The 17,926-nt window shown below is 37.7% G+C and overlaps 2 protein-coding genes and 2 long non-coding RNA genes across 4 annotated transcripts in view; 3 read left to right on the top strand and 1 right to left on the bottom strand.

Annotated features, from left to right (window-relative positions):
• The window catches only part of LOC112139907 (NLR family CARD domain-containing protein 3-like), a 385,294-nt gene that overhangs the window by 178,635 nt on the left and 188,733 nt on the right, over positions 1 to 17,926 (top strand). The window lies entirely within an intron of this gene.
• LOC112139908 (NACHT, LRR and PYD domains-containing protein 12-like) overlaps positions 1 to 17,926 on the top strand; it is a 249,874-nt gene that overhangs the window by 129,060 nt on the left and 102,888 nt on the right. The window lies entirely within an intron of this gene.
• Positions 566 to 5,664, top strand: LOC118599590. The gene is made up of 3 exons (XR_004949001.1): positions 566 to 595; positions 679 to 783; positions 5,501 to 5,664. It is a non-coding gene; the product is annotated as an uncharacterized LOC118599590 (long non-coding RNA).
• On the bottom strand, positions 9,227 to 13,819 carry LOC118599572. Its single transcript, XR_004948980.1, has 2 exons — positions 13,760 to 13,819; positions 9,227 to 11,566 (listed from the first exon to the last, which is right to left on the bottom strand). It is a non-coding gene; the product is annotated as an uncharacterized LOC118599572 (long non-coding RNA).

The raw sequence follows: 17,926 nt of genomic DNA, 5'->3' as shown, positions 1-17,926 counted from the left end.
GTGATCTGAAATTATCACTGAAAAACACAATATAAGGAATGACAAGTTTAAATTTCACAGATTGAAAACAGTCTTCTTTATGAAGCTGCTGTTGGTAACTTGTTTACCTCAAACTATTGCTTTTACATGTAGAAACTTGCCCAGAGAGGAGCTCTGCTGATGAGTCTGGACATGTCGGTGAGATCATATTCTCACATGTTAGGGCAAAAAAAGGCGTATGTAAAACAAGGCAGTGATGAGTTTGTTTACCTGAAGAAAACCAGAGAGAAAAAAAGCAACAGCAAGAAAAGTTTGTTTTGTTAGTTTTCACAAAGGAGAATCAGGCTAAGGAGTTAAGATCATTAAAAAAAAAACTAATCAGAATTTTACAAAACAGTCAGGTGGTCAGTAAACTTCAGATTACTGAACTGTAGATCAGTCTCACGGCTCCAACAGACTCCATTTTGTATCCACTGACTTTGTATAGAGAACTGGACTAAGAGAAGAAAGGAAACTGTGTGAGCTGATCCAGTGGATCCAGTAGCATGGATCAGTGTGAGGACACACAGGAGGGAGCTCTGTGTGGGGAAGATGAGAGCCAGAGCAAAGCTCAGAGGTGAGATGAACATCTCTAACTGTCCAGGACTCTTCTCCATGTCAGAGCTCAGCACTCACATCAACAACCTTCATTCTTCACAGGAACCAACCTGGACCTGGAGATGAACCCAGCTATGTGTCCTCCAAGAGTGACAGGTCAAAGGATTTTGGTCTTAACTTCAAAGACAGAAGTTCAGGAGTGGAACAGTAAGTGTTTTTCAGAGGATGCTGGATAATAGTTCAGGTGTTAGCTTCTCAGACCCTCCAGGATTTCGTTGCAGATTTTTATGATTGTATATATACAGTGTATACATACACACATATATATATATTGAAAAGCATCTAAAAATGTTAATTATGCAAACAAATCACATTTTCATATTCCAACTCTTTTTATTGTGACAGATGCACTAGGAAAATACTTACCGTATTTTCCGGACTATAAGTCGCGGTTTTTTTCATAGATTGAATGTCCCTGCGACTTATAGTCCAGTGCGACTTATGTGCGCATTTTTAATGAGATGAGATATGGACCATAAGTCTAGAGTGCCCTCTTATAGTGATCTATGCAATTACCGGACATTTTTTGGGGGGAAAAATATCCGGTAATTTCACAGACAGCCACAAGAGGGCACTCTAGGCTTACACTGCGATATCCGATACCACTTAACAATTAGCGAGTTAAACAGTAAACGTTAGCTTACAAGGAAAACAGAGAAGACTAAAGACAAATGCCCCCCAAAAGAAAATCATATGCTGCAGACTACAAGCTGCAAGTAGTGAAATTTGCAGCTGAAAACGGTAATCGAGCAGCAGAGAGAAAGTTTGGAGTAAGTGAAAAACTTGTTAGGGACTGGCGTAAAGCGGAGGCTACTCTTACAGCCATGAAGAAAACAAAAAAAGCTAATCGCGGTCACAAAGCTAGATGGCCACAGCTAGAGAAAGAAGTTCATCAGTGGGTGCTTGAACAACGTGCCGCGGGGAGAGGCTTGTCAACGGTGCAGTTGCGTCTCCATGCCCAGGTTGTTGCCAAGGCGATGAATCTAAAGGACTTTGCGGGAGGACCTTCCTGGTGTTTCCGCTTCATGCAACGCAATCGGCTCTCAATCAGAGCACGGACAACTGTGTCCCAAACACTGCCAGCAGACTTCCAAGCCAAGATCGATAGTTTCCGCGAGTTTGTTCAAAAGCAAGTAACTGAGCACAACGTGACACCGGATCACATCATCAACATGGACGAAGTCCCCCTTACTTTTGACATCCCCATGGGTCGAAGTGTCGAAGAGAAAGGGCAAAAGAGCGTGAATATAGTGACAACTGGCCACGAAAAATCACACTTCACGGTGGTGCTAGCATGTTGTGGAGATGGAATAAAATTGCCACCATTGATCGTTTTTAAACGAAAAACCATGCCAAAGATCCAACCTCCCTCTGATGTTGTCATGGCCGTAAATGAAAAGGGGTGGATGGATCAAGAAATGATGAACTTTTGGCTTACAAAATGCTACACGAAGCGCCCGGATGGCTTCTTCAGAACACGCAAAGCCCTGCTTGTGATGGACAGCATGCGAGCGCACATCACGCCACAGTTCAAAGCAAAACTCAAAGTTTTTAATTCCATACCTGCAATCATCCCCGGAGGCTTAACGAAAGTACTCCAGCCGCTCGACATCTCGGTAAACCGGAGCTTTAAGGCAGCATTGCGTCGCCTGTGGGAGCAGTGGATGACGGACGGCGAGCATAGCTTCACGGCAACCGGGAGGATGCGCCAAGCTACTTTTCTGCAAGTCATGGAATGGATCAGCCAAGCATGGGCTTCAGTGACAACCGAGACCATCCTGTCTGGATTCAGAAAGGCTGGAATAATTGGAACTGGAGCTGATTCCGAGACAGAAGATAGCCGCGAAGAAGTGGAACCCCCGCTTCGTCTTCCTCTGGCACTGGCGGAGTTATTCAGAAGTGACACCGAGGACGAAGAGTTTAACGGATTTAGCGATATGGAGTGAGATTACGTGCAAAATTGATGAGTTCTTTAGGCTATAGTTAAATAAAACTGTTATTATTGCTGTTATTGTTACTTTCATTATTTTGTTGTTAAAACTGTTGTTACTGTTATTTTATAAATGCTACAATTTTTCGTTTTTTTCATGACGCTAATATGTGATATGTGTTGACACATATGCAGCCTGTTCTCTATTCTCTTATTAATGTTATAACTTACCTTCCAGGATGATGTATTGTAGTTTTTTTCAACCAGTTTGTAAAATAAATTACTTGAAAAAAATGCGACTTATACTCCAGTGCGACTTATGTATGGTTTTTTCTTCTTTGTTATGCATTTTTTGGCCCCTGCGACTTATACTCCGGTGCGACTTATAGTCCGGAAAATACGGTAATCATCATCATATACAATGTTGTTGTGCTGTCATTTAACTTGAATATAACTGTGAACTTTTGCTCCTCCAAGCTCACAATAACCCAAATATTTGTGTATTGATTTAAACATTCTTAAGAATAAAATGACATTAAAATGACAATAAAAATTATAAACTTAAAAAAAAACAAGACAGTATAAGCAGATCAAGTCTCAAATCTCCATGTTCTCTACAGAGTCTTGCTCTCAGCTATTTCAAAAGTGTCACTGGTGGAGTCACTGGTTGTGGTAGAAGATGACCAAGACTTTGAGGGGCGGATCTGGTTTCTTTTGTCAGTAATGATCTGCTCTGTTTTGGAGGTTCTCTCAGGTTTGTTGTGGAAGAGGTTATACATGGAATTATTTTCCTGCTGACTCTAAAGTCTTCCTTTGTATTATAATACTTGGTGCGCTCTGCACCCGCGTCCAATCAGCACACCCCCTGCCGTGTGTCCGCTCACGCACAGTGCACCCCCGTTGGGGTGACTGTTTAGGCGTCTTGAGAAAAACATCTGTGAAGACTAAAGAGAGATAATGAAAAAAATAACACGGCACCCGGGAAGAAGTCAAAAGTGAAAAAGTCACGTCATCCATGACTGTTGTCACGGTACATTGGTCAAAGTTCCGGTGAAAATAATAAGTTGCAAAGTGTGCAACAAATCACAGGGTTTGCTTGAATTTGCATTAATAGTTGCGATCGCATCATCGCGAAATCCTGGAGAGTCTGGCTTTCACCTGAATGACTTATGGTCCCAGGAGCAGGAGGAACATGACACGGTTTCTCAAATAAACATGGGATTAAATGTTCTTTAGGTCCCGAATGACCTAAACTCAAAATCTAAGAAAGCACAAGGACCCTCAAACAAACAACTCACAAACACCACACCTTATACAGGAGCTTTACACGATACTTATAGCAATTGTGACTCTCTCAGGAGACCTAGGAGGAAGGGAGGACATCCAAGAGAAATCACAGCCTGTCTGACTAAACCAAACATAAAGCTAAACACAACATGGGATGTTTAGTGACATGGCATAACAGATCTTGGAATATACCATTTGGATTAAGACATGGTAGGTTTATTTTACTATTATGTAAAAACGACCAAGTATCCTCACAATGGACGACACACGTGTGACGGCAGCAAAAAAAAATCAATCCATCATTACAGTCCATTTTGTGTGGACTCACTGAATTTCCAAAGACGTGTGTCTTTACAGTGTGGTAGAATGTTCTAAAAATGTTGCCTTTGTGTTATGTTGATTTAGAAAAACAGTGAGATTTGCCATTAATTCACATTTACTTGTTTGTACACATATTTAATTTACACTTGATTATCTTGCAAGAAATACAAGAATCTGGAAAACTTCACCTGCACTGATCAGTACCAGAAATTTATCTCTGACTCACAATGGTGGAAATTTGGGCTAAAAATGTTCTGGATCCATTTTAGGTCAGTGAATTCAAAATTAGCCAATATCGACTACAAATAGTATCTGATTTGGATTTGGAAATGGTTTATCTCAAGCATTAAAAGCAATAACAAGGCATAAACAAGACAACCAACAAAGGTTTATATCCATACAATGATAAATAGAGGATAATTGGTCATAAAATTGATTAGAAAATACTTGTACATTCACTAAGTAATTAATGTATTTATTACTCTTACTCAAAAATCAAAATATTTGATCTTCTTTCATATATAAAACATGACACGGTGAAACTACCAACTAATAAGAATATCTCTAGAAGTTCAATAGATTGTTTGAAAGGGAGAGGGAGGAAGTAAACTTATATGATCCAACCCCTGCTTTGCTTCACTTAACTTTTCATTTTCCAAACCTAAATTATTATTATCTGGTTCTTCACTTGTGATCTGATATTTATACTTCACCACAGATTCAGGTCGTTGAAATCTTTAAGTATCAATAAATCACATAACAAAGATGAAATGGATAATGAATATGTAAATAGACATAACAGTATTTCAGAAATCATCATATTATATAAAGATCAAGAATAAAAAATAAGTGCAGATAATTTTTCATTAGAAAAATAATTAATTAAAATCCCATTTTGAAAAAAAATGGAGTGAAACAAATTACTTAATCATCTTCCATAAAATAAAACTTCCTTCAGAATCAGAACATTTAACTGCAGAAAGTCAAAGTAAAGTAGCATGATAAACATTTTTTTTGCTGTCTGTGGTCCAGTATCAAGCGGCAATTGGACTGGTACCAGTCTATGGCTCAGCGGGTTGGGGACCCCTGATTTTTTTGGGAACAGGCAACACGTTGAAAAAACGATGAGTTGGGGTCACCTAAGGTGTCAAAAAGTCACACAGAGGGGGCCCGAACCATACTTCGATAAATGAGAATTTGTTGAATCTGGGACTGTTTGTCTATTAACCTAGCTGTGACTTAGTAAACTGACCTGACTCAAGTTATTTTGGTCTTAAACATACCAGTACAGACAGAATGGATCTCATTGTTGATGATTCTCCACAGAGTGGACCAGCAGAGCTCAGAGACTCCCAGTGGTCCGTCTGTCCATCAGCATCAAACACAGCTGGACTCCATATTTCTGGTGTGTACATGAACAACAACTACTTTTCCATCATTCTGTTCACAGTCATCTCCATGCTGCACTTTGTAGACCAGTGGATTATCAGTGTGCCCAACATGGAGCTGATGTTTGGCTCCATGACTTCACTCTGATTGGCTCATTCATCTAGAATTCTGTTGCAGCTGCTGGAGGACAACATTGTTACTTTTGTGACGAAGGAGCTGAAGAAGATCCAGAAGCTTCTGAGTCAGAGGGAGGAGGAGGAGTTGGAGGATGAAGATGAAGAGCAGAGGGGCAGCAGAGAGTCACTGATGAAGATCACAGAGAACTTCCTGAGGAGAATGAAGCAGGAGAAGCTGGCTGATCGACTGCAGAGCAGTAAGAGGATTTCTCTGAAGGTTTCAACTGCTGGATAAATGAAGATTTACTGATGTCTGAACACATACAACAACATGGAATTGAATAATCATCATTCATTGCTGCAAAGACTTTGTTTACTCTGTTTTTCTTCATTCAGGATTTTCTGCTGAAGTTTGTCGACATAAAGTCCAACCTGGTCTGAAGAAGAAATTCCAGTGTGTGTTTGAGGGAATCACTAAAGCAGGAAACCCAACCCTTCTGAATGAGATCTACACAGAGCTCTACATCACAGAGGGAGGAACTGGAGAGCTGAATGAAGAACATGAGGTCAGACAGATTGAAGCAGCATCCAGGAAAGCAGACAGAGCAGAAACAAGCATCAGACAAGAAGAGCTCTTTCAACTCCCAGCTGGAAGACAAGAACCAATCAGAACCGTCATGACAAAGGGAGTGGCTGGCATCGGGAAAACAGTCTTAACACAGAGGTTCACTCTGGACTGGGCTGAAGGCAAAGCCAACCAGAACATCCACTTCATATTTCCATTCACTTTCAGAGAGCTGAATGTGCTGAAAGAGGAGAAGTTCAGCTTGGTGGAACTTGTTCATCACTTCTTCCCTGAAACCAAAGAAGCAGGAATCTGCAGCTTTGAAGACTTCCAGATCATCTTCATTTTTGATGGTCTGGATGAGTGTCGACTTCCTCTGGACTTCAACAAGAGTCGGATCCTAACTGACCCTAGAAAGTCCACCTCAGTGGGTATTCTGCTGACAAACCTAATCAGGGGGAACCTGCTTCCCTCTGCTCGCCTCTGGATAACCACACGACCTGCAGCAGCCAATCAGATCCCTGCTGAGTGTGTTGACATGGTGACAGAGGTCAGAGGGTTTAATGATCCACAGAAGGAGGAGTACTTCAGGAAGAGGTTCAGAGATAAAAACAAGGCCACCAGGATCATCTCCCACATCAAGAGATCCCGAAGCCTCCACATCATGTGCCACATCCCAGTCTTCTGCTGGATCACTGCTACAGTTCTGGAGGATCTGCTGAAGAGCAGAGAGGGAGGAGAGCTGCCCAAGAGCCTGACTGAGATGTACATCCACTTCCTGGTGGTTCAGGCCAAAGTCAAGAAGATCAAGTATGATGGAGGAGCTGAGACAGATCCTCCCTGGAGTCCAGAGAGCAGGAAGATGATGGAGTCTCTGGGAAAACTGGCTTTTGAGCAGCTGCAGAAAGGAAACCTGATCTTCTATGAATCCGACCTGACAGAATGTGGCATTGATATCAGAGCAGCCTCAGTGTACTCAGGAGTGTTCACACAGATCTTTAGAGAGGAGAGAGGACTGTACCAGGACAAGGTGTTCTGCTTCATCCATCTGAGTGTTCAGGAGTTTCTGGCTGCTCTTCACGTCCACCTGACCTTCATCACCGCTGGAGTTAATCTCATAGAAGACAAACAGAATTTTTTTTGGAATATTACATTATTTCAAAGTAGCCCAGTCCAGTTCTACCAGAGTGCTGTGAACAAGGCCTTACAGAGTCCAAATGGACACCTGGACTTGTTCCTCCGCTTCCTCCTGGGTCTTTCACTACAGACCAATCAGAATCTCCTACAAGGTCTGCTGACTCAGACAGGCAGTAGCTCACAGACCAATCAGAAAACAGTCCAGTACATCAAGGAGAAGATCAGTGAGAATCTGTCTGCAGAGAAAAGCATCAACCTGTTCTACTGTCTGAATGAACTGAATGATGGTTCTCTAGTGGAGGAGATCCAACAGTTCCTGAGTTCAGGACCTCTTAGCAAGATGCTGTCGGCCCCACTGATGTGAATGGCTGTACTCTGGACATTGTCTTCTCAATTGCACTAAATTTAGAAGACATTGCTGATTTACAGAAAGCGTTTGATGCAATTGATCATTCTCTGTTATTACAAAAATTTGAATATTATGGACTTTGGGTAAAACAACCCAGTGGTTGAGAGGTTACTTGGATAATCGGGTTCAGTATGCAACCATTAATAATGCAGATTCTGATTTAGAAAACCTTTTTTGTGGACTCCAACAATGTTATGTCCTTGGACAAAGGTTGTTTTCAATATAGATAAATTATATTTTTTCTGGAAAAAAAAAAAAAGTTGAGATTAATTTTGTTTTCTGATGATACCAATATGTTTTGTTCTGGAAAAAATCTTGATCAGTTGCCAAGTGTTGTTGAACAAGAATTTGGTTAAAAAATATTTGATTAAAACAAGTTATATCTAAATAAAAATAAACCTGAATTTATTCTGGTAATAAAAAGGTTGGAAATGTTAAAGTCAATCTAAATTCTGCAGAAATGCAAAATGTTAAAGAATTAAAGTTTTTAGAAGTAATAATTGATATTGTTTTGAAAATCTCATATAAATGACACAAAACACACAGTTTCTAGATCTATTGGTATTCTTTTTAAAATCTGGGATGTATTAAACAAAAATAGTTTGTATCGTGTTTACTGTTCATTAGTTGTTCTGTATCTTTCATACTGTGCAGAGATTTGGGGAAATGAAAGAAAAATGATCATTGAATCTTTGGTTAAATTAGAGAAAAAAAACAATTAGGGGAGTTAACAGAGCGGGAAATTGTGATTCAAAAAAATATTAAAATATAATATAAATATATAAAAGTTTAAAATTAAAAGAAATTGTTTATGCTAAGGTATTAGAAATTGTTTTTAGTGTTAAACATGATTTAGTTTCAAAAAATATACAGAAACTATTTACTTTAAGGGTTAGTCTGTATAATTTAAGAAGTCTTTTTTATATTTTTGAACAGGTTAAAATTTGAACTAATGTTAAGATGAAATTATGGAATGAAGTTAGTGATGAATTAAAATTAAGTACTTCGCTGTTGCAGTTTAAAATGTAAATGTATAAATGATTACAACACACAAAATTATCTGATTTACTTGCATTTGTTTGTAAACAGATTTTTTTTATTGTATCTACTTCTTTGTCACGCTGATCGGAATGGACATTGAGTTTTCAAGGAAAGGGATCGAATAAGCTATTCTATTTTCTATTGGTTGTTTTTATTGTGCATTGTGTTAACTGTGCAAATGGGAAACTAAACCAATAAACTTGGACTCTTTACTAGCCATATTTTTAGTGACATTGTCACTTTACAATTGAGAAAAATTAAGTTGTGAACTTGAAGCTTTAGTCAGAATTCAGAAATCCCTGATGTTTGTGGTTCCTGAGGTCACCAAGGAGTACAGCTGTAGAACCGGAAGACAACCAACATGGAAGAAATCCACACTGGGAAGGGCTTCAAGCTTTTGGCTGATCTTTACGTCATTTTTATTCTTTACAGTAAAGACAGAACACTGAAAACTAAGAGGGACAAATCTGTTTCTTCATTAGCTACTACTACTATACCACAACACTGGAAAACTCGCAATACAGATTTTTGCTCACATGACGTAACTGGTAAAGCCACTTGGATGAGCAATTTAACATTTTTGAGGTAGAAGATTATTTTAACCCTTCCGCTCTCTTTGGGGTCCAGTTGACTCCAACCATATATTTATGTGTCATTCCTTCCATGAAAAATGCCTCCTGGATGAATGAGAACCTGATACATGACTCAACATGAAATAAACAGCAATCACCACTTTTTGTATGGAAAAAAACTAATATACAAGTATATCTACGGCTAAAGAAAACAAAATGTACACTGACAACATAAAACAGAAAATACATTGTTAGAATTAACAATGTATAAAATGCATTGCCAGTGTTGTCATGGTAACACACAGACTTGCATGACATGCCTACAAATACAATGGTGAACGAAAAAACTAAACAAGAAATGAAAACACAAAATTCAAGTAATAAACAGCAACCAACAAAAATTCAACGGTAATTTTAAATGTTTGCTCAAACAAATACAAATAAAGGGGAAAAAAATTAAATGACTAAAAATAATGGTGTAAGTCAAAAGATTTAACAATGGCAAAACAATAGGTCTCTATGTACGTGTAAAACCATTAACTTACCCAAAAAAATGTAATTAATTCAAAAAAGGAAAGAGTAAAACTCTGTATCCAAACCTCATATTCCTTGGATGTTGATAATTGTAGCCAAGAGATGAATAATATCTAAAAATGTCTCTCCTAGAAAATTAAAAATTTAGAACAGTAGAGTACGGATGTTGCATTTAATACTCGCTTGGAGTTTTCTAATTGGATCAATGCGCCGAGGTTTGGAGGCCATCAGCCTGTGTCTCTGCATACATGTCATGAGACCTCAGGTTGCTTTGAAAGCTGACTTCAGGTCATTCTCATTGTTGGTTCTGGAATATAGTCTTCCATGTGATAACAGTTCTAGATTTGTTTTAAATTGGGTTCATTTCAAGGGACTTCGTTGGCTGATCAAAAACAGTAACACAACGGTCATTAAAGCATTTCTAACAGTGTGGGAAGGTGCAGGCCGGAAAATAAAATCAACGGCTCCACCTAGCTTGACAGCAAAGGCCAGTGTGAGGTGCTTGTATTCTCATGAGTGAGAGACAATTAAAAAGGCTAAAAAAAAAAGAGTGGTTCAGTATGAGATTCCTGGAGTTTTCAACATTGCAATATTTCAAATATTCAAATCTTCTAAGACAATGAATTTTGAGTTTTAGATACCTCTAAAAGAAAACTATTAAATCGAGGGAAAATAAGGCAGAAAGCATTCATATGGTTCATATTCAATGTATATGCTTTACTTTTTCATAATTTCCCCTCTGCAACACAAACTCTTTTTGTCTTTAACTGCACAAGTCTTAAGTTTTCTGACACTTTATGACAAAAAAAAGCAACTCTCCCAAGTGAATACCTCATGTGACTAGATTTTTTGTATCAACATTGTATTAAATTCCTGATGTGAAAATGTGTTTTTTTCTTGCATGAGTTCTTGTGTGTCTTTTGAGATACGATTTGCAACTGAAACGTTTATCACATTCTTTACAAGAAAAAGGTTTCTCTCTTGTGTGAGTTTGTATATGTCTCTTGAGACTAGATGTGCGACTAAAACTTTTATTACATGCCTTACAAGAAAAGGGCTTCTCTCCTGTATGACCTCTCCAATGAAGTGTGATCTTAGACCAGGAACTAAAACTTTTACCACATTCTTCACAGACATATTGTGTCTTACTAGCCTCAGTGGTCATTTGGAGATTTTTTACAGTTATTGAGCTTTTATCAGACTGTTCATTGCCAAGTTTTGGAAAACCTTTCTTCACCGATGTTTTTTTAATATCAGAGTCAGACTGACCTTCTGACATGTGAGAGCTGGCCACACTTTGGACATGACTTCTGTTTCTTCTCTTCTTCTGATATCTGATCTGTGTGTCTGTGACTTCATCTGCAGTTGATGTTGATTCATCGTGCTGGCTTCCTTCTTCACTTTTACTATCAGTTACAATGAAGCTATGCTGATTGTTTTGATCAGGTTCACTGTGGTCTTTTTCTTCATTGGTAGGAGTCTCCATCGAGGTACCAGTCTCCAAGTTTACATCAAGCTTATCTTGTTTTTCTTTAATCTGTGGAGGTTCTGGTTCTTCTTGTTCCACTTTGAAGTTCTTCTGCTGGTTGCCAAGATTCTTCTCTTCAGTCACGTAATGCTTGGGGTGACCTGCAAGGACACAAAGAAGTCATTTTATTAGCTTTTACAGCATTCTACCAATGGGTTATTATGATGACGCTGAAGTTAGCTTCCAATTCGCTACAGCACTAAAGGAATTGTGTTTTTCACACTTTTTCACAATATAAGAACAGGTCCTGTTCAAAAACTGCTGAACATAGTCAGCTCAAAACTGAATTAAATAATGCTTTAGATAGTAAAGAATACATTAAACACAGTTTCTGATTTGTGAAGTTTTTGAACAGGACCTATTCTTATATGGTCCAAGTGTCCAAAAGAACATGGTAAAAATCATCATTTTTCACATTTTCCCAAATCAATTAAAGCTTCCACAAATCAGAAACTGTGTTTAATGTATTTTTTACTATCAAAAGCACGTGTTAAAACTAAGGCCCGGTAATTATATTCGGCCCTCCAGATCATTTTATTTTATTGTTATTAATGGCCCAATGTTTTCTTGTGCTTATTTTTACCTTGTATAATTTTAGCAAAATATATTTTTATGGAGAGTACGATATTGAAAGTTATTTAAGGTTTAAGTTGATTTATTCTGGAATAATATTCCTGCCTTTTTATTATTCATAGTTATGTTAAAAAGTTATGATTTTAAAGTTTTAAAAATGGGCATTCTGCTAGCTTTTTGGACTATTTTGGAATCTACTAAGATTTTTTAGGCTATTGAAGTTTATCTTGTATATGAGCTACATGCTAACTGTTTTGGCTAATTTAGGTTTTTAAAAAAAAATTTAAGGATATTTTGAAGTTTAACTAAATTTTTTAGCTACATGCTAGCTGTTTTGGTTAACCTAAGTTTTATTTTTTCGTTTTTTAGGTTAATTTGGCATTTAGCTAATATTCAAGCTGGTTATAAGATTCAGCGTTTTTAGCTATCAATTTCAGCATCTTCAGCTATTAGCACTAGCATCTTCAGGAGTCAAATTCAGCTTACAGCATTCACACTAGCATTATCACAGGTAATGTTATATTTCTTATAATTATTTTAAAAAGTTTTAGTTTTAAAGTTTTAAAAATGTTGTTAAATAAATGTTTATCATGTTTTGGCCCACGGCCTAAGGTGTTTTTTTTTTATTTTGGCCTCCTGTGCAATTGAGTTTGACACCCCTAATCAAAAGCATAATTTAATCCAGGTTTAAACTGTCTGGGTGCAATACTTTTTGAACATGACCTGTTCTTAGGTGGTGTAAGTGTGGAAAAATACAATGGAGTGCCCCTTTAGCACTCTCGCGAATCGGAAGCTGACTTCAGTGTCGGGGGTTCCGTTTGTAAAAAAGGCACAACAGCACATCCACCTTTAAAGAAAATCAAGATATTTTAAATGTAAAGAAAGAAGAATTAGCATGAAGTTCACTCATGGAATCTATTCTCACATAAAAATATGTTTTAGAACTTTGTGACATTCAAATACAATGCAACACACTAGAACAGGGGTCACCAACGTGGTGACGGGGGCACCAGGTAGCCCCCAAGGACCCCACAAGGTGCCCTTTAGTCCCTCGAAATATTAAATTTTATTCGGTTGCATTTTTTTTTAATCACGCTCGCATTTACAGATTTAAAAAAATAAAAGTTCTAAAAAAATGATCATGATACACGAACTTTAGATTTGTGACCTCTGACCTACTCCAGTTCATAGATAATTAATTTTGTCAAAAATGATGCAAATGTGGTAATTAATTCTAAAACTTACTAGATTTGTTTACAAATTTGCAAGTTATCTTTTCTTTTAACATGACATAGCTGATAAACATGGTTCACAGTGAAAATTGGACATTTTCCCATGAAATATAGTTATGCAAGTGATCATCTGAAAATGTAACAATTACTGAGAATAATAAAGTGCTAAATGTTGATATGTTTCCTAGTTTGTTGGCTTTGTTGATAATTATAGTGAGAAAACAGTCTTTACATAGAAGAGTATCATTCATTATTAATAGTGTATAACTGACTAGAACAAAACAAAATGTGTTGTTTCAAAATGGTAGCCCTTTATATGACTCAGTCAGTACCCCTAGAGTAGCCCTCAGTTTCAAAAAAGTTTGTGACCCCTGATCCAGAATAACAAAACAGTCCCTTCCACAGACACACAATGACAATTTCTGACGTTCATCTCTTGGCGTTTGGAGTTTACTTGGAGTAAAAACTCATTTGCTGAAGTGAACATACCAGTAGTGTTCGGCTGAAGCTGTGGTTTCCAGAAAACATCCAGCAGTCTGCGCTGACGACAGAGCTCCTGCTCGTACTGGACGATGGTTCCTTCACAGTGTCTGAAGATTTCTTCAGCAGCAGCAGCTAGTCGCTCGCTGATAAACTCTCTCAGAGACTGAAGTGAAGACATGGTTCCTGCAGCTACAAAATATCTTCAGCTCGAGTCAAACTCACACAAACACCGCCGTCCTCTGAACAGCAGCGAAAACGCTTTGCGCCCGTAGACTATCGCCTCGTGCTGTTCTTCTTCTTCCGGTCTCGTATTTAGGCGGCTTGTAAACAACATAGTGGCGCATTAGCGCCACCACCTGGTCTGGAGGATAAGTCGAAATGTTTTCCCACTTCCCAACCTACAAAGAGGTTGTTTTCTTCCTAGAACCCCCAAAAACGCAATTGGTTTGAAACACAAACCTATATATATATATACAATTTCGGATAAACAATTTGAGAACATCATTACACCAAACTTACACCATTACTAACTTCTTTTTTTCACCATTACTGACAACGATGTCCAGATTTGACTAAAAACACAGGAAAGACCAAATCCTTTAAACATTTTTGTGAAAGTGTTGCTAAATTATACAAATGTAGTCCTACTAAGAAAACACTGAAATACATAAAGAATCAACGAACGAATGAATAAACAAAACTTCAAAGCAAAAACAAACAAATAGAAAAAAACTGGGAAAGATAGAGACTTATTTGATTTAATGCAATGTCTAAATGACAACCCCCAAAATTCTATTGGTTTTCTGTTTTAATACCTGTGTGATAGATCTGATATCACACCCAGTTTAAAATATCCTTACGTGCTTTATTTGAACATTTTTATATTCAATATTCTAATATTCAATGGTGGACTGAGTAGTTAACAATTATTTTTCTTATCCATGTAAGTTTATCCACACATAATGCTGTGGTGAGGACCCTGCAGGGATGACAGTAAGACTTTCAAATGATTTTTTTTTAGAGAAAAATGGAAGAAAAGTAAAAACAAATACCATGGATATATATGTATAAAATCAAATGTAATAAAAAGACAGTATCTTACTTTTGTGCCATTGTAATGTAAGTCAACAACTGCTTTTATGAGTCCATATTAGTATGTATAAAATGGCTCCTCCTTTAAAGAGTAACCAAACTCTAAATCAACTTTATTTTTGGTTGATGACCTCTAAAAATGGGGCTTTAAAAGTGCTGTCATTGTCAAATTTTTGCCATATTAAAATAAACTTGTTTAATTCTTGAAAACATGGTCAAAAACCACCTGTGTGCTGCCCCCTACAGGTTGAATCGAAGTATTACAGTTGAATTTTGTGATTGGGCAAACCATGTAAGTTTCAGAAGTCTGAGACCATGATCTGCAGCTCCTGTAATGATAACAGTCAAGCCCCCAAGCCCCACCCCTCTGAATAGAATTTCAAATTTTGGCTGTGGGTGGAGTCAGCCTCCCATCTTCCCTGTTTGGTTACCCTTTAAATTCAGAGAGGCAGCTTCACCATCTCCATTTGTGGAGTTTTCTGAAATATTTCGACCTTCAAAAACTTCTTTGACCGACCGGCTTGATTTTCATACTTTAATCTACGTTTGTTTTATTACAAGATTGGTGAACTTGGGATTGGCGTTAATGTTCTATACAGGCCAGCTGTCATCTGTATTTGAACTTGACCGGTTCTGGTTGTTTGACAATAATGTGGTCAGATAGAAGTGTAGCTGCTTGTCCATCGCAGTTGAAAAAGTAGCTCTGATTCAGACTCTGACTTCCTTCTATTGTGTTCATGAAATAAATTATGCTGTAACCACTTCCTTACCTAATTTAAAAGTAAAAAATTATCTAGTGATCTTGATTGAAGCTGTAACAACAGTCAATTTCAAATAAAACAGGTTTTATTAGCAGTGATGAAAAGACATGACGTTCTATCTAATATAACAGAGTTCCTGAAGCTTTTGGTCAGCCACAGATACTAAATTATCAGGAAAAATCTTCATGAATTAATTAGATTGAAACACTTTGGTCCTGCTTTGCTGATTTACATGAAAAATGTCAGCTTCCAATGGAATTTAGTCAACTCTTCACACACTTTTAGTCTTTAGAACATGGGGGGGGGGGCATAGGGGGAGGAGCTCTGTTCAGGTGTTCCTGAAAATGAGGAAGTTGAGTTTTAGAGCACTCAAGAGCAGACAGAGCAGGAGGAGACGGTGAGACTGGCTCCGATTTTCTTCCTCATCATAGTGAGTCTTAGTGTTTTCTATTGTCTTCTTCACTCGTGATGAAGGCAGTGATGTGTCCGTATGATCACATCTGTGAGGAAGAAGAGCAGCAGAGAAAGAGCTCAGACTGAAGATTGTCTTTAACTCGTTCTTCTGTTCATAAAGAAAAAAGTTCTTCCAAAAACCAGCGGCTAAAGGTCACATGGAAGGATGCTGAGGAGACCTGGGGAGCTGGGGGATGGTGAATTGGGGGTGTGGGGGGGGCTGAATTCAAGTGTTTCAAAACATCAGTGACAGGAACATTAAGTGTGTGAAAGGCTGTGAAAGCTCTTCAGTGGTTTGTGTGATATCATTGCTGATGAAGGTCAGGACAAACACAGGAGCTCAGTGCTGAACTGCTGCATGTTTATAATCATCTCGTGCTGTAAATGGTAAATGGCAGAGGTGGGACCAAGTCATTGTTTTCCCAAGTCACAAGGAAGTCTCGAGTCTTTGTCCTCAAGTCCCGAGTCAAGAGCAGGCAAGTTCAAGTCGAGGCCCTACCAGTCTCCTGTCTCCTCGAAGTAGGGATGTACCGTCAGGTTTTTTTGGGCCCGATCCGATTCCGAGTCATTTGATTTTGTGTATCTGCCAATACCGAGTCCCGATCCGATACTTTTATAAGACATTTAAAACATGAATAAATTGAAGAAACAGATTTGTGTTGTCTCTGATTTATATTTCATCAACCGTATTTTATCATTAAAAACTTAAATAGTAGAAGTAGCTTTAATAAACAAGTAAAAATACAGCAAATATAAACTAGGGAAAAATACTATTTTCTTGTTATATAATGATAATTATATAAAGTTTAGTGACTTTAGCTTTAACATCTTTAGAGCTATTGAACATTTTTGACTAAATATGATTCCTGTCCTCATTTAAAATTCTTAAAAATAAATTATGACTTTGTTTTAGCATAAAACTTGATGAGTGTTCATGAATAGCTAATATCATTATTAGTTTTATTTATTTAGTTATTTTTAGGATTATGTGCTTCTTTTATAAGTTCTTAATACATCACATTTTCGGTTTTATTATCACAGTAGTTAATTTTCTTAACTGTTATTTCTCTGTCAGATAATTAAAACAGGCATATCAAAGGACAGCTCGGGTCCTAAGGAATTAAATCACGGCGCTAGCATGTAGCAGTTAGCAGCTGCTGTGTAGCCGTCTGCCAGAAGATCAAAGAGCTTCACATTAAAAAGAAACTTTTTTCTATTGAAATGCCTTTAGAGGTTGTTGTTTGAGTTAGGACAATAGAGACACTTGCTGTCAGTCTAAAGCGTTTTTAAAAGAGTTATTTATCCCGGAAGTTAGCTTTTTAGCTAGCTTTGTTTTCATTAGCCTTCTGTTTGAGATGCTGCCGTTTTCTGCTGCGTTTTCTGGTAATCACATTTTGTGATCTTTTCATGACATGCAGACTTCTAGAGAAGTATTTATCCGTAATGATAAGATGAAATGTAAAGCGCTGATCATAATGAGAATTAATGAAATATCCGATCCTGATCGGACAAAGGAGTCCGATTTTGATCGAGTCCTCAAAACACGTGATCGGGTCTGATTCCCGATCACGTGATCGGATCGGGACATCCCTACCTCGAAGTCAATGAATGATTTGAGTCCTTTTCAACAACAGTCATTTTATTTTCATCTTTTAGGAACTGTATTTAACTCTCTTTAAGAGTCAGATTTATAAACATATGAACCTAATATATTTACCAGGGGCCCGTTTCAAGAAGCAGGTTTTGTTGGAACTCTGAGTTCATGAACTCTAAATTCAGTAAAACTCTGAGTTTTCGGTTCCAGAAAGAGAGATAACTTAAACCCGTGAAAGTAGGTGAAACCAAGCCCATTTCAAGAAGCGGGTTA

The sequence above is a fragment of the Oryzias melastigma genome, linkage group LG2, assembly GCF_002922805.2.
Source record: "Oryzias melastigma strain HK-1 linkage group LG2, ASM292280v2, whole genome shotgun sequence".
NCBI lineage: Eukaryota > Metazoa > Chordata > Actinopteri > Beloniformes > Adrianichthyidae > Oryzias > Oryzias melastigma.
This window is presented reverse-complemented; position numbering and strand designations above follow the sequence as displayed.